At 35.9% G+C, this 15,683-nt stretch overlaps 1 long non-coding RNA gene across 1 annotated transcript; it reads right to left on the bottom strand.

The window, feature by feature from the left end:
• Positions 1–10,174: 10,174 nt before the first annotated feature.
• Positions 10,175–14,991, bottom strand: LOC114074683. Its single transcript, XR_003575029.1, has 3 exons — positions 14,814–14,991; positions 12,844–12,920; positions 10,175–10,446 (listed from the first exon to the last, which is right to left on the bottom strand). It is a non-coding gene; the product is annotated as an uncharacterized LOC114074683 (long non-coding RNA).
• Positions 14,992–15,683: the final 692 nt, after the last annotated feature.

Genomic DNA, 15,683 nt, shown 5'->3' with positions numbered 1-15,683 from the left:
ATATGTGGTTCTAAAAGTTGTCTTCCGAATGTCACATTCCCTAACTTTCAACTGATAGTAGCCTGATCAGAGAACGATTTTCAAGAGGCAAGAAGAACCCTGAAGCTGGTCAAAAAGATCATTTATCCTTGGAAGAGGATATTTACTCTTGACGGTCATCTTATTCAATTGACGGTAGTCAATATATATCCTAAGGAAACCATCCTTCTTTCTAACAAATAAGACCGGAGCGCCCCAAGGTGAGACACTTGGTCGAATAAAACCTTTATCTAACAGATCTTTCAGATGCTCTTTTAACTTTGCTGGTTCCATTCTATATGGCGGAATAGAGATAGGAGGAGTATCCGGAATGATGTCTATGACGAAGTCTATTTCTCTCTTATGAGGGATTCCGGGTAGATCATCAAAAAAGACTTCTGGAAACTCTTTTACTATAGGAACCGATTGAAGGGAAGGTACCCCATCACTTGAGTCATTAACTTGGACTAAGTGATAGATACACCCCTTTGAAACTAACTTTCTCGCCTTAAGGTACGAAATTAAATGACCCTTGCGTACTGCTGAACTACTACTCAAATCTATGGTTGGATCATTAGGAATCTAGAACCTAAAAACTTGAGTTCTACTATCTACCGATGCATAACAAGCATGGAGCCATTCCATACCTGGGGTGACATTAAATATACCATGTCCAACTCTACTAGGTCGGCCATGGTGTTCTTGTAATTGATAGATACAGGACAATCACAATAGACTCTTTCCGCTAGAATAGACTCTTCAACAAGGCTAGATACAAAGAAAGGTTCTCAGGAAGAATCTCCAACTGATTCGCAACATAAGTAGTTACAAAATATAAACTTGCTCGTCAGTCTAATAAAGAAATAATATTTTTATCATACACGTGACAACATCTGGCGAGTTCTCTTGCTCTTCACAGCTAGTGATTGCATTGAGATAGTTTGCCTCTCCTCAAGTACAAGAAGTGGCTTCTCTAGGTGCAACCTTGTCAAGTGGAGCAACTGATAAAGATTGACCTCTATTGCCTGGATTTCCACCACCTTGCTTATTCTTAGGGCACTCTCTCATGAAGTGATGAAGATTGAGCTCTATTAGCTTGCTTATTCTTAGGGAAAACTGTCTAGCCATCACGACATTTACTAGGGTGGTTTCTACCACACTTCGCACATTAGGATCCCAACTTCCTCCTTTTGACACTCTACCTTGGGAATGGGCTGGTCTAGCCTTGAATTTTTGAGAATTCTAGCCATTATACTCAACTCTATTTCTAGGCGCAGGTGCACTAGAAGATGATGGTCCATGCCCCTTGTGTTTCTACAATTGTGGTCGATTCGAACCAAATTTATGTTTCCAAGACTCATTCCCAATCTTGGCTTTCTTGTTCCTGTGCTCCATTTCTCCCTCAGCTTCTCATCTTCAACTTGCAACACAGAAACTATCAATTAGGATATTTTTATGTCTCTGATCAGCATTGCCGCTCTGCCCTCTTTACTAGATGCACGACCCAAACCAGCCACAAAAAAGCACATTTTTCTCCTTATATCTTTAACCATTTCAAGAGCATAGCAAGACAGTTGCATGAATTTCAACAGATACTCATGAACATTCAAGGAGTCTTGTTTCAGAGTAACGAACTCACATACCTTCGCCTCCTTCAGTTCTCGGGGGAATAACCGCCCCAACAAAGCCTTTTCGAAACAAGAACAACTTTGATGTGGTGCATCCTTATCTCTGCCCTCCTTCCACTGGTCGAACCAAGTCCTAGACACATTCTTAAATTGATATGCAACTAGATCAACCCTTTCCGTATCAATAACATGTATCACCTCAAACACCTTTTTCAACTCTTCCACAAAGTTTTTTGGGTCCTCAGTAGTGGTTGAACAAGAAAATCCTGGTGGATTTATCCTCAAGAATTCCAAAATCCTCAAAGTATTAGCCCATTATAATCGAGATCCTCTTTATTTCCCGACTTAGATAGTTAACGCTTGGCTTAGCATTCGGATAGCCTCGCGAAACTAAGCATTGGTGACTTAAACTTGAGGTTGCACGCTCTATGCATTGGGTACCTCTGGTTCCTCAACATTCCTTCTGGATGGTTGACCTTTGACTGCTCTTCATGGAGTCATGAAAAATGAAACATGCGCAAGCACGAATAAGAAGGAAACTTCTTATAGTTAAACTCCAATCCACAAAAGGATTATTAATGAAGTGAGAAATTCCTAAATGTTGTAGCCTCCTAATATATGTGGCACGATTCACACCGATGACTAAGATTATACAGCCACAACTTCATAGAATACCTAGGACTCTTGAACTCTGTGCTCTGATAATAAGGTTGTCACCCTCGAGCCTACACCCTGGACGTGATCGACACCCAATGACCATTACTAGACTTGAGAGAACCCTAGTCCTTATATACTTCACTCAGCGGAAGACTTAACTCAATAGTAAAACAAGAACATTCTCATAATTAACTTAATTTAACGACTTGTCCAAAATGGCAGTTAAGTCTCAAATATAATATCTAAAATAAAAGAGACTCAAATGAACTAAATTATCATCCATCTATGAAGCCTCTAAAAATACTATGATGAATGTTGGGAAAGACCCCACAGCACTCTGAAATATAAAGACAGGAAAGCATAAAAAGGATCTTTTGGAATTCAAGGAACCTCATCATTGACTCTGAATGCTCAAACTTGATCAACGATGTGCGAGATGTTGATCCTAGTTAGCTACGTGTTCATCATAAGACAATGTAGGCCAACTGACATCAGTACATTGACTGTACAAGCATGCATATTTGAATGCTAAACAATAACTTAAGTTTTATGAGAATAAGATGAACATACCTTGGCTATACTCAAGTCAAGCAGTACTCTACTCAGTGTATGTATATAAATCAATTTAAAACACATGTGATATACATAAAGCTTGTAAAATAGTAAAGCAACTTAGTTCATCAATGAAAATGCAATAACAACTCAACATTGATTATATATGAAAGTAATATAGTTCTATGGGAGGTTCTATAACCAACAACCACCACTATGACTCTAAGTGGTGATATAGTGTCTCGTTCACGCTGCTAGAACTGTCCAATACTTTGCCTTAAGATAGAACATCCTCGACTTAGTGGATCCACAAGCTTAACATACGTGATCATCTAAATAATGATTCGTTGATACCCTGATTAATATGAACTGTCATCCCCAATTCTGTGCTCAATACTACTCCCAAAAATATACTTTGGCTCATGCTTTTATAATAACCTGCTTCCTCTGGGTTTAGATAATTTTCTCAACCCTTTTTAGCTCTAAAAAGCCCTCTTGGAATTAAAGTTCCATTTTTCTTGTTCAAAACTCCTTTGGGAAATCTTAGTTTACTCTGAACTTGAATGTAGAAAAAATTTATAAACTTTCTAGGGAATACTTAGTTCCCTTATATCCTTTGAGAAATGAAATCAACTATTTACTCTTTACTTGACTTGAAACTTTTGATCTTAATCAACAATTTACGGAATACATAGTTCCTTTATATCTTTTGAAGGAAAGACATCAAGTTTTACGCTTTCTTTAACTCAAAACTTGAGCCGTAAAACGAAGATAAAACTTTAAAATACTACTCTTGGAAGCTTTATGAAACCTTGCTTTAAGTTACTTCATAGCTTTAGACTTGACTTCTTAACTTCCTATACATTGATCCTAGCTTTCCTTGAATTGAATTATGGTTCAAGTCTCATGATTCATGTTTATGGATCATTTCATGATATTTAGATGTACCTTAGGGTATTGGAATCAACTAGGAATTGTAGGTACATCACTTAGAACTAGTACGAAATGATAGGAAAATAACGTCGTCTCAGATGTCCTTTGTACTCTTAGAGGCGTGGAGCGCCAGATCCTGATGAAATGACTCTGGTCTGAGGTGCGGCACGCCAAAGCCTGTTAGGTAGAGATTGTCCTGAAGGGCTATGGTTGGCGCGGCGCCCCAGGGTCTCTTAGACAGGAGCTCAGACTTTTCTTCTCCGTTTTTAATCGCTAAACCTTCTAAACTTCCAAGAATATCATCCCAATTACTTAGGATCACTAACCTCTATACCCAATAGATTTGACTCTAAAAACAACCCAGAAACACAAATCAAATCGACTAAAGCCATGCTACAACTCAACCAACAAGAATTCAACAATTGTTCATCAAGAACATCAATATTTATCATTAAATCTATTCAAAACTCGGAGAATTAAACATGTTGGTGTATGGGTTAATGAACCCAACATAAAAAGATATACCATATCTTATAAGGATCACCCCCACGAACTCCACTCGAAGATATTTGCGTTCTTGATGAATTGTTGGCTTTTTCTCCTTTCTCCTTCTTCTTTTCTCTTTTCTCCCAAGCCCTAAGCATATTTCAATTTTCTAAAACTGACTTTAGGCTTAGTTTTACCCCTAATAAACCCTTAAAATAGATTACCAAAAAGTATGGTGAAAAGACTACTTTACCCTCACTAAAATTTGGATTGGACTTTTCTCAATCCAATAGCCTAACTTTCGATAGGCATATATACCTCCAACAATATAAAATATGTGCTAATTAGGAAGTGTTTCGAAATATCTCTCAAAGGGTTCTCCAACCATATACAGAACTGACCCTAACTCATCCTGAGCTAGAAGTTATGGCCATTTGAAAATGACCAAAACTCACTTTTCAAACTTAGGAAATATTCCAAATTTTCCATTTTCTTTCAAAAAATGAAAATTTTTAGTTTCTTAACTTATACATGGCTATTTCAAGTGACAAGATGTTTCAACATCCTAAAGGTCATTTCATTTCGTACATTAAGGTGAGAAAGTTAGTTTCAAAAGGTTGTATGTACCATTTAGTCTAATTAAATGACTCAAGAGCTGAGGTACCTTCCCTTCAGTCACTTTCTATAGTAAAAGAGTTTCCACAAGTCTTCCCTAATGATCTACACGGAGTCCCTCTTGAGAGAGAAATAGACTTTAGAATGGACATCATTCCAGATACTCATCATATCTCTATTCCTCCATATAGAATGACACTAGCAGAGTTAAAAGAGTTGAAAGAACAGTTGAAATATATGTTAGATAAGGGTTTCATTCAACCATGTGTCTCACCTTGGGGTGCTTTGGTCATGTATGTGAGAAAGAAAGATAGTTCCCTTTGAATGTGTGTAGAGTACCATCAATTGAATAAGCCTACCATCAGTAATAAGCATCCTCTTCAAAAAATAGATGATCTATTTGATCAACTTTAGGGTGCCACCTGTTTTTCGACAATAGACCTCATACCGTCACGTAGATTCTCATTCATAAGTGTATCTCTTAAGAATTGTGAACAAGACTCTATATGGATGTGCTTCAGTGAGACATCAATACTAAGGTTAATCAACCTCATGCTCTGATAGAAAGTTTGTCATGGCCGGGGAGCACCCCCTAGGCATAACCGGCATCGTCGTCCTCGAAGAGGACTTAGACTATCCGTTAGCATACATCATGACATATCATTGGTAGAGAAATATATGGAAAATTAAAACCTATAGATAGTGATGTATGCTTATACTTGTCGCTTTTCATATATGTAGTTTACATATACTCCTCGCTTATGCAGTTTACATAGACTTCTTATTTAGCATAGGCAATTCATTTAAGAGTCAAATATCTTGTCTCACATAAAAACCATCTAAAGAGGATTACAACATTTGTGCATAACCCATACTAGTACAATATGCCATATATAAGCTTACCACAATAGTCTCAAGCAATTAGGAAAGAAACAAGTGTCTTTAGACATAAAACTCCTACTAAGCTAGATAAATGGTACCATCCTTGAACATTGAGGGCTCGCCAACAACTAGGGAAAAATGTCCAAGTCTTCTTCCAAATGACCTCTAAGCACTTCAACGGCCAGAACCTGCACATTTGTAGAAAGATAAAAAAATATGGGTTAGTACAACCACTTGAACTAAGTATGGAAACATATGCACATAATACATTTGTAGACATTAATGAAAGGGATCATTTCTTTTAGAAACATGGTATGTCATTTTGAAAGCCTTTATGCACATACAAGAGAGCATATTCAAGTCAAGGATCACAACAACATAAGACATACTTGTAAACAAATATAACATCCTCATAAACTCATATAAACATTCTATATTCAATAGCTAATATCATCAACATACAAGAACCTTACCAACAACCTCATCCCAAAGCCAACAAGTGCAATGCTCATGTGAAGCCCCATAACCCCACATAATCATGTAAATAATAAAAGATATCATAAGTAATGTGCGCTTTATATAAGATTCAGGAGCAGTCGTGTAGTTTTCCCAGAGATCGCCGTTGAGTTCTTTGCCTTGCAAATCCTCATCCTAGTATCCTATCCCATCATACATCATAAGTATCCATTAACATATATATATCAATTTAAACAAATATCATCTTCATCAATGAAACCAACATCATTAATAACATCATTTTGGACCAACATCTACACATTTCATGATATCATAAGTATATATGAACATAATAACATAAGAACAACCTCTAGGACTCTTTTCAAGGCTAAATTGTGCAATAAATAGATAGAGTCCCATACCCCTATATACACTAAGTAGAACCCTTTAAGTCACCCTAGTTAGTGTACATCATTATCCATTCATTCATCATTTTACTTTCGAGAACAATCACCTTAACTAACAATAGAACATGTGAGCTAAACATGAATCTGGTGTAATGAAACCCTACACTGAAAGAAAGTATTCTACTTGCCAAGGTAGAACTATAACATGAGGTGGATAAACTATCTAGTATTCCTTTCGGGAAAACATAGTTAAGAAATAAGAGATATAGTAGAAACCCTCTTTATGAACATTTGCATAGTAGTCTCAATCTCATTACTAGTTCGCTTGATGCTAAGGTAAAGTCGCTTTTTGAAATCCCTTTAAGTAAATCTTAACATAGTCCATAGAGGACTAAACCCTTGTATTATCATGTCATTATCTCATAAGGCATAGGATGAGAACTTGCTTTCATCACAAACCCTCATTAGTCAGATCAACAAATCATAGTTATATCATATAAGGCACACAAGAGAATCAACTTCACCCTTATATTATCATACCCTTACTATGATCTCACATTTAAAATATTCATAAAATTCCGTCATGATCATCGTATCATCATATTTTATTCTATTCACGAAATTTTACTCCAATTGAACTTCATCATCAAAAATATACCAACATAATTGAACTAGAGAACTTATGATCATAGATGTCTTACCAAATAGCTTCCAAAGCCTCCTTCAAGATATTACCCTCAATGTATAACAATTATACAATAATACAATAAACATCGTCATAATATAGTGAATTAAACAATAACATAATCAATTCTAACAACCCTAATCATCTACAAGTTCAATTCATAGCAAGGGTTAGAATAAAAGGTTCAATCTTGAGTATTTCTTGAAAACTAGGTCAAAAGACTAAGAAATACAAATATTAACAAATAAAAAATCATAATATATCAATATTAATCAAAAGAATTCAACATCAAATCAATTTCAAAGAACATTCACGAAATTGTATTAAAATCCATGTTTTTTGACATTTTTGGAATACCAATTTTGAAAACCCTTTTGAGGAAAGAGATCCCAAGAGTGAATAGCTTACATAAATTAATATTTCTAGAACTTTTATGGATAAAAAAGTGAGTCCTTTATCCATAGTAAACCTTGAAGATTAGTCTTTAATGGGATCTTTGGGAAAGAGAGAGAAAGTAGATACAAGTTGGAGAGAATTGGGTTTGGGAATTATGGGGGTTGAGTTAGTTTAATGAGGGTTAAATCATATATAGTCCCCCAAATAACTTAATTAACCACCCCTTAACCCTCAATTAATTAACTAACTAACTAACTAACTAATTAACCCAACTAACTTAAAATGTAGGTAGTGCAGTCTCCCATGAATCGACGAGCCCCGTCTATTGGATGTCGATCAAACCATGACGCCATACTAGAAGCCCGTGGTTTGATTCATTGAGTTGGTTTTTGTACGTTGTTGGAAATTATTTAAGTGTCAACCAATAGCACCATTGACGCAGCTCGACTTTGGTCTCGTGGTCGCACTGTCCAAATGACAGTTTTGGGGTTAAGTAAAAGGGCCTCTCCAAGGACCCTTACAGTTGTACTTTAAGAGTCATACCCAGACGTTTCGACCCTAAAAACACTCTAGTATATGTTTAACACCTTTTTACTGAATCATCCATTGAGGAAAAGTTCATTTAGTACATGGGGCAACATATTAAACTTCCTAGCTACCAAAGGAGTAACAAAAGACAAGGTAGTAACGGGATCAATTAAAAAATATACATTAATAGAAAATACTTGTAACATACCAGTAACCACATCTGGAGAACCCTCTTGTTCACCCCTAGAGCGGAGAGCATAAAAATGGTTCTTCTTAGTAGCTTCAGAGCTAGAACCGCTTGTTTGAGCTTGGATAATCCTCTTCTCTTGACCCCTTACATTAGGACAATCCCTCACCTTATGAAAACTCTTGCCACACCCAAAGGAATTATCCTAGCCAACTAGACATTGCCCCAGATGCTTCTTACCAATGTTTCCACAAGTAGGCTTCTTACTTGGTGAGTCCCTCACTATTCCATTTTGGGACCTTGGGTTACACACCCTATCACTACGAGCCTTGGCGAATTTAGAAGTTACTTGGTTGGAGAACCTCTTTTTGAACTTAGTTTTATCTGAAATTTCCAACCTACCCTTAAAAGAACCTCCTTCATAAGACTTTACCGTCTTAGCATCCATATTCTTTGTCCTTAGCCTACTCTCTTCCACTTGTTGAACATTCACCATAAAATGAGAAATGTCCACATTGTAACGAAGCATCACCACACGACATTTTTCTACTAGATCTTTTGACACTCTCTTCGAAAAGCGATTCATCTCATCCCCCGGGTTACACACGAAAGAAGGGGCATACTTAGACAATTTAGTGAACTTCAATGAATACTCTAGCAAACACATACCTCCTTCACGAAGGTTGATGAAATCTTCCTCCTTATACTCCCTTTTATCCCTTGGGAAGAACCTATCAAGAAAGGACCTCTAAAGATCTCCCAAGTTATGAGAACACCTCTTAAAACCCTATTATCCCTCCATTGAGTATATCAAGTTTGTGCCACAACCTTTAGTTGATAAGCTTCTAACTCGGCCTTTATTTTTGATATCACTCCATAGAAAAAAAGATATTGTAGACATCATTAAGAAACTCTTGGGGGTCTTCACCAACCTTAGACCCTAAGAGTATAGGAAGATTTATTCTAGTAAAATATCTCAAACGAGAAACCATAGTACTAGCATGTTGGTTCACACGGGGTCCAATTCCCGATTCACTTGTGCCGTCATTGCTTGGAGTTGAGTAGTTACAAAATGTGGTTGAAGAGTCATAGCTTGAGCCAAACTTAGAAAATCCAACCTTATCTCACCATCTTTCATAGCCGGAGGATTGGCCGGAGCTTGGTCACTCAAAGAACTTGTTCTTTTTTATGATCTCTATTTCTTGTGGAGGAGATTTGTTGTCTTGGGGAGGATCTCCCGCATTAGCAATCTCTTCACCAACTCTTCTTGCGGTTGCCTTTCTAGTAGTCATAGACTATAACCAAAATAAAAGGGTTAGATAAAAATGATACATAGAGTTAAGACTCTTGAGGAATGACTTAGGAATACCAAGAAGATGAGAATTTTCTAAGCGTCACATATCCTCTCATCCATAAGTGTAGCTCTTCACAATTGTGAACAAGACTCTATATAGACGTGCTTTAGTGAGACATCAATACTAAGGTTAATCAACCTCATGATCTGATAGAAAGTTTGTCATGGATGGGGAGCACCCCGTAGGCGTAACCAGCATCGTCATCCTCGAAGAGGACTTAGACTATCCGTTAGCATACATCATCACATATCATTGGTAGAGAAATATATATAGAAAATTAAAACCCATATATATTGATGTATGCTTAGACTTCTCGCTTATCATATATGTAGTTTACATATACTCCTCGCTTGTGAACTTTACATAGACGTCTTACTTATCATGGGCAATTCATTTAAGAGTCTAATATATCGTCTCACATACAAACCATCTACAGAGGATTACAACATTTGGGCATCACTCATACTAGTACAATATGCAATATATTAGCTTACAACAATAGTCTCAAGTAATTAGGAAAGAAACAAGTGTCTTTTGACATAACAATCCTACTAACCTAGATAAACGGTACCATCCTCGAACATTGAGGGCTCACTAACAACTAGTGAAAGATGTCCAAGTCTACTTCCAAATGACCTCTAAGCACCTCAACGGCCAGAATCTGCACATTTGTAAAAATATAAAAAAAATATGGGTTAGTACAACCACTTGTACAAAGTATGGAAACCTATGCACATGATAAAACATTTGAAGACATGCAAAAAAGGGACCATTTCTTTTAGAAACATGGTAAGTCATTATGAAATCCTTTATGCACATACAATAGAGCATATTCAAGTCAAGGATCACAACAACATAAGACATGTTCGTAAACAAATATAACATCCTACTAATGTCATATCAACATTCTATATTCAATAAATAATATTATAAACATACAAGACCCGTACACACAACCCCATCCCAAAGCCTACAAGTGTAATGCTCAAGTGAAGCCCCATAAACCCACATAATCAAGTAAACAATAAAAGATATCATAAGTAATGTGTTGCTTCATATAAGATGACACCATGCGATGCCATCAATATATATATAATTTAAAAAAATAGCATGTTCATCAATGAAACCAACATCATATAATAACATCATTTAGGACCAACATCTATACATTTCGTTATATCATAAGTATATATGAACATAATAACATAAGAACAAACCCTCATTAGTCAGATCAACAAATCATAATTATATCATATAAGGCACACAAGAGAATCAACTTCACCCTTGTATTATCATACCCTTACTATGATCTCACATTTAAAATATTCATAAAATTCCATCATGATCATCGTATCATCATATTTTATTCTATTCATGAAATTGTACTCCAATTGAACTTCATCATAAAAAATATACCAACATAATTGAACTAGAGAACTTATGATCATAGAAGTCTTACCAAATAGCTTCCAAAGACTCCTTCAAGATATTACCCTCAATGTATAACAATTATACAATAATACAATAAACATCATCATAATATAGTGAATTAAACAATAACATAATCAATTCTAACAACCCTAATCATCTGCAAGTTCAATTCATAGCAAGGGTTAGAATAAAGGGTTCAATCTTGAGTATTTCATTAAAACTAGGTCAAAAGACTAAGAAATACAAATATTAACAAATAAACAATCATAATATATCAATATTAATCAAAATAATTCAACATCAAATCAATTTCAAAGAACATTCACGAAATTGTAAGAAAATCCATGTTTTTGACATCTTTGGAATACCAATTTTGAAAAGCCTTTTGGGGAAAGAGATCCCAAGAGTGAATAGCTTACATAACTTAATATCTCTTGAAGTTTGATGGATAAAAACGTGAGTCCTTTAGCCCTAGTAAACCTTGAAGATTAGTCTTCAATGGGATCTTAGGGAAAGAGAGAGAGAGTAGAGAGAGTTGGAGAGAATTATGTATGGGAATTATGGAGTGTAAAGTTAGTTTAATGAGGGTTAACTCTTATATAGTCCCCCAACTAACTTAATTAACCACCCTTAATCATTAATTAATTAATTAATTAACTAACTAATTAACCCAGCTAACTTAAACTTTGAGCAGTGCAGTCGCCCCTCAATTGACAAAACCCCGTCTATGAGGCGTCGATCAAACCACGGCGTCGTATTGGAGGTCCATGGTTTGATTGAGATAGTGGATTTTTGGATAATTTTGGAAATAATATAAGATTCAACCAGCGTCACCATCGATGGAGCATCGTTCAAATGATGGCTCTCGTAGTTGCACATAGTCCAAATGATAGTTTTTGGGTCAAATGTTAGGATCCTCTCGAAGGACCATTAGGGTGGTCCTTGGGGAGTCATACCTAGACGTTTTGACCCTAAACACAGTCTAGTACATTATTAACACCTTTTTACCAAATTTGACTAAATTTGACTCTTAAAACCACTTGAAACAAGTTAAGGAAAACTAGCACAAAGTTCACTAGTCTCTGGACGTCATGATCGTTTTTTTATGTTTGGACTTTAACGCTTCCGAATAAGTTTCACTACATTAATTTAGGCTTAGAAATATTATTTTAATTCTTGGTTCATCATTTAAAGATCTATCTAGGTCATGAACTTTCGGAGTGTTACAATGTCACGACCGGAGTCTAGACCCCAGACGAGACCAGCGTCGTTGACCTCTCAGAGGTCGTAGACAATCCTACATACGTCATCGTTACTTCATCTATGTTAATTTTAGTATAAAATTTTGAACTTTTTATTTACTTAGACTTCGTAGTAAGAAACATTGAACTTGTATAAGACTATCTACATAAACTCATAAGCGTTTTACAACAACCATCTTATATCAATATAATCGAATGAAAGACATAGTCATATCTGTATAAAAATATAGAGTTGCCAAAATGACACCAATACAATATTTGAAAAAACTGGGAAAGAAACACTAGTGGAATATACTCCACTAGCTCATGCCTACATCTAAGATAGAATATACAAGATAGGCATCCTCGAAAGCAAGAGGACTTACCAAGTGTAGAAGAATGCTCCTCGTCCTGATAACTTCAGCGTAGTCTTGTAAGCTTTATCATTCACCTGCACTTGTACCTAAAAGTAGAGAGTTGTATGGGATTAGTACATACTTGTACAAAGTATGGGTATGTGGAAGCACACACCAAGCACATGCATGATTAAGAAGATATCTCTCATAAAGATATGAGTTATGGAAAGTCAAGTCAGTGGACTTGCAAAATCGGATTAGGAATGTCATGCTATGAGAGTAACATGCATTATCATACACATCATTTTGCAAACAGCACATAACATATTGCACATATCATATCACATAGTTCATATCATTCCTTCATATGCCATGAGACCTTGGATCATGGACTTGACATTAAGACTTCCCAAAATGAGGGCACAACATATGGGACCTCAACTATGGATCCTTGTTTAGCAAACACAGAGTCTACTTTATTCATTCATACATACTTAATTTTCTCATTCATATACTAGTGTAAACACTAGTTATACCTAGTATGTAGTTTAAGACTTTGATCGGGTTCGCTGTGCAATGACTAAGAATAACCTAGTGTCATTACTTAAGTCTAGCTCAGTTCTTGATTATCTTATCCTAACGCTTTTGGTATCCTTCATTTCATTAAGTGCATTATTTGAAGCTGGCCTCATTCTTTCTTTGGATACTTTAACCTTAACCGACATAGATCATGTGAGCATCATGAAATCCAGTGATTAACCACACACCGAAAAGAGATGGAATCACCAGCCAAAGTGAACCAAAACATGCTAGCATATACAGGGAATCGAACCCTGCTAGAACCCTATATTGGTAGTACAGGTTCAAAGACTAAAAGATATAAGGAGATCGATACCTGACGGACAGTCTCATCTCATTTGAATTACACGAACCTCTATCTTCCCAAAAGAAGGAATCGCAACTCATAGCTAGTCTATCGGTGCTCAGTATAAAGTTCAATTGCATTCATCTCATACATCATTGAAGTTGGCTTCTAGCATGAGGGCATAATAGCTCGTTAGATGATTTCTCATATCATCATTAGTATTAAGTATTCATTAACTTCAATACTTTCATTAGAGTGTTCATAGAGACAGGTCTCTTCATTTATTTTACACTCTCATAGGTGAGTACGTCTTGGTAACATTTACATAGGGTCATTTGAGATTTCTCTCACCTTTCCCATTGGACTCTTACCATGTTGTCACCACATTCTTTAACTTTAGCACATTCACCTATGCAAGAGGTTGTGGGTTCAATCCAAGATTCACCTCATTTTAGTTTTTTCCTTTATTTCTTTCTCCTAACTCTCTCATCCATTCAAAAGGTTGTTGGTTCAATCCCCACTTTCCACATTTATATTTTTTATCCTTTATTTTTCTCATGGTTTTTATGTAGTTTACATTTGGTGAGTTCTTGGGTTCAATTCCCAATGACCTCACAATTTTTAAAAATTTATAGAACATAGCTATTGTTTTCAATTCTTGGTCGAGACCACTAATTTCCAGCAAGGTGGAAATTTGGTCTCTTCCAGTCCATTTTCTCTCATTATTATGTTGATTTTTTTAGTATTTTGTGTGACATTCAGTCAGCCACCTTAACCTTATATGAACATCACGTATTTAACATTTTTATACACGCGAAACACAATATTTTAACATACAAATTTCAGGCAGCAACATAGTTAATTTACAACATACCCATGCTCAAACAATTAACGTAAAACACTTTTCCAAGAATACACATTTCATTCCTCACATAATTTCAAAATACACATTCAATACATAATAAAACCATACCTTAAATTATCTAATAGAAGACATACCAACGCATGCTTTGAATCTTCCAAAGGATCTAATGACAGGGGCATGCAACGGGGACAACCTTAGTTTTTCAATTGCGTATAAACTTAACCTTAAGGGTCTCTTGGGAAAGGGTCCAAGAGATAAGAAAACCCATACCTTAATTTATTTCAACACTTGTTTCAATGCTGCCAATTCCACGACACCAAAGCCTCACCACCAAAATCCAAAACCCAATCCTTCGAGAAGAATGTTGTTGATTTTCGTTTTTAGCTTAGCTTTGCATCTGATTTTTTTGTGTAAGTTCTTAAAGGGTGAAGAACTATTATTTTCAGTTCCTTTGCTGATAAAAAAACGTGAGAATGAGAGTGAGAGACGTGACAATGAGAGGATTAGGATTTGGAGAGTAAGGTGGAGACTTAGTCAAACTTGGATTCCTCATTATTGTCAATATTATTATTATTATTGTTATTATTATTATTTTCTTTTTAAAAAAAATCTGATTTTCCTTTAGTTAAATCAGCAAATTAAATATTAATTTATTTAACTAATTACCTAAATACAATTAAATAATTAAATCACTGCCTCCACCAAGGTTCGAACCCGGGTGGAGCAAGATTTTGCTCAAAGGGTAAATTTTGGCCCTTCCTACCCGAATTTCTCCTCCACCATATTAATTAATTAAATATTTAGGTAATTACAATACTAACCTTTTCCTAGAAAAGACCATTTTACCCCTAGACCCTCCAAACTTAAGATTACCCCATTTTAAGTTCGGTTAAGACTCATTCGGGTAAATCTTTATATTCGAGTGCCCTACATGGATGGACCCAACCTTTCCTAGATCAACCAACTCACTAAGTTAGTTGTCTTGGTTTTTGCAAGGGTTCAGAGGTCTTGGTCTACGCAAATCAATCCATGTGAACCCGGTCAAATCTTAGGCATTCTAGATACATTAGGCATTACTTAGCGTAGCATTTTAGGGTTGCTACAGAAACCCCCCCTTAGGAACATTCGTCGCCAAATGAC

Source organism: Solanum pennellii, chromosome 11 (genome assembly GCF_001406875.1).
Source record: "Solanum pennellii chromosome 11, SPENNV200".
NCBI classification, from domain to species: Eukaryota; Viridiplantae; Streptophyta; class Magnoliopsida; order Solanales; family Solanaceae; genus Solanum; species Solanum pennellii.
This window is presented reverse-complemented; position numbering and strand designations above follow the sequence as displayed.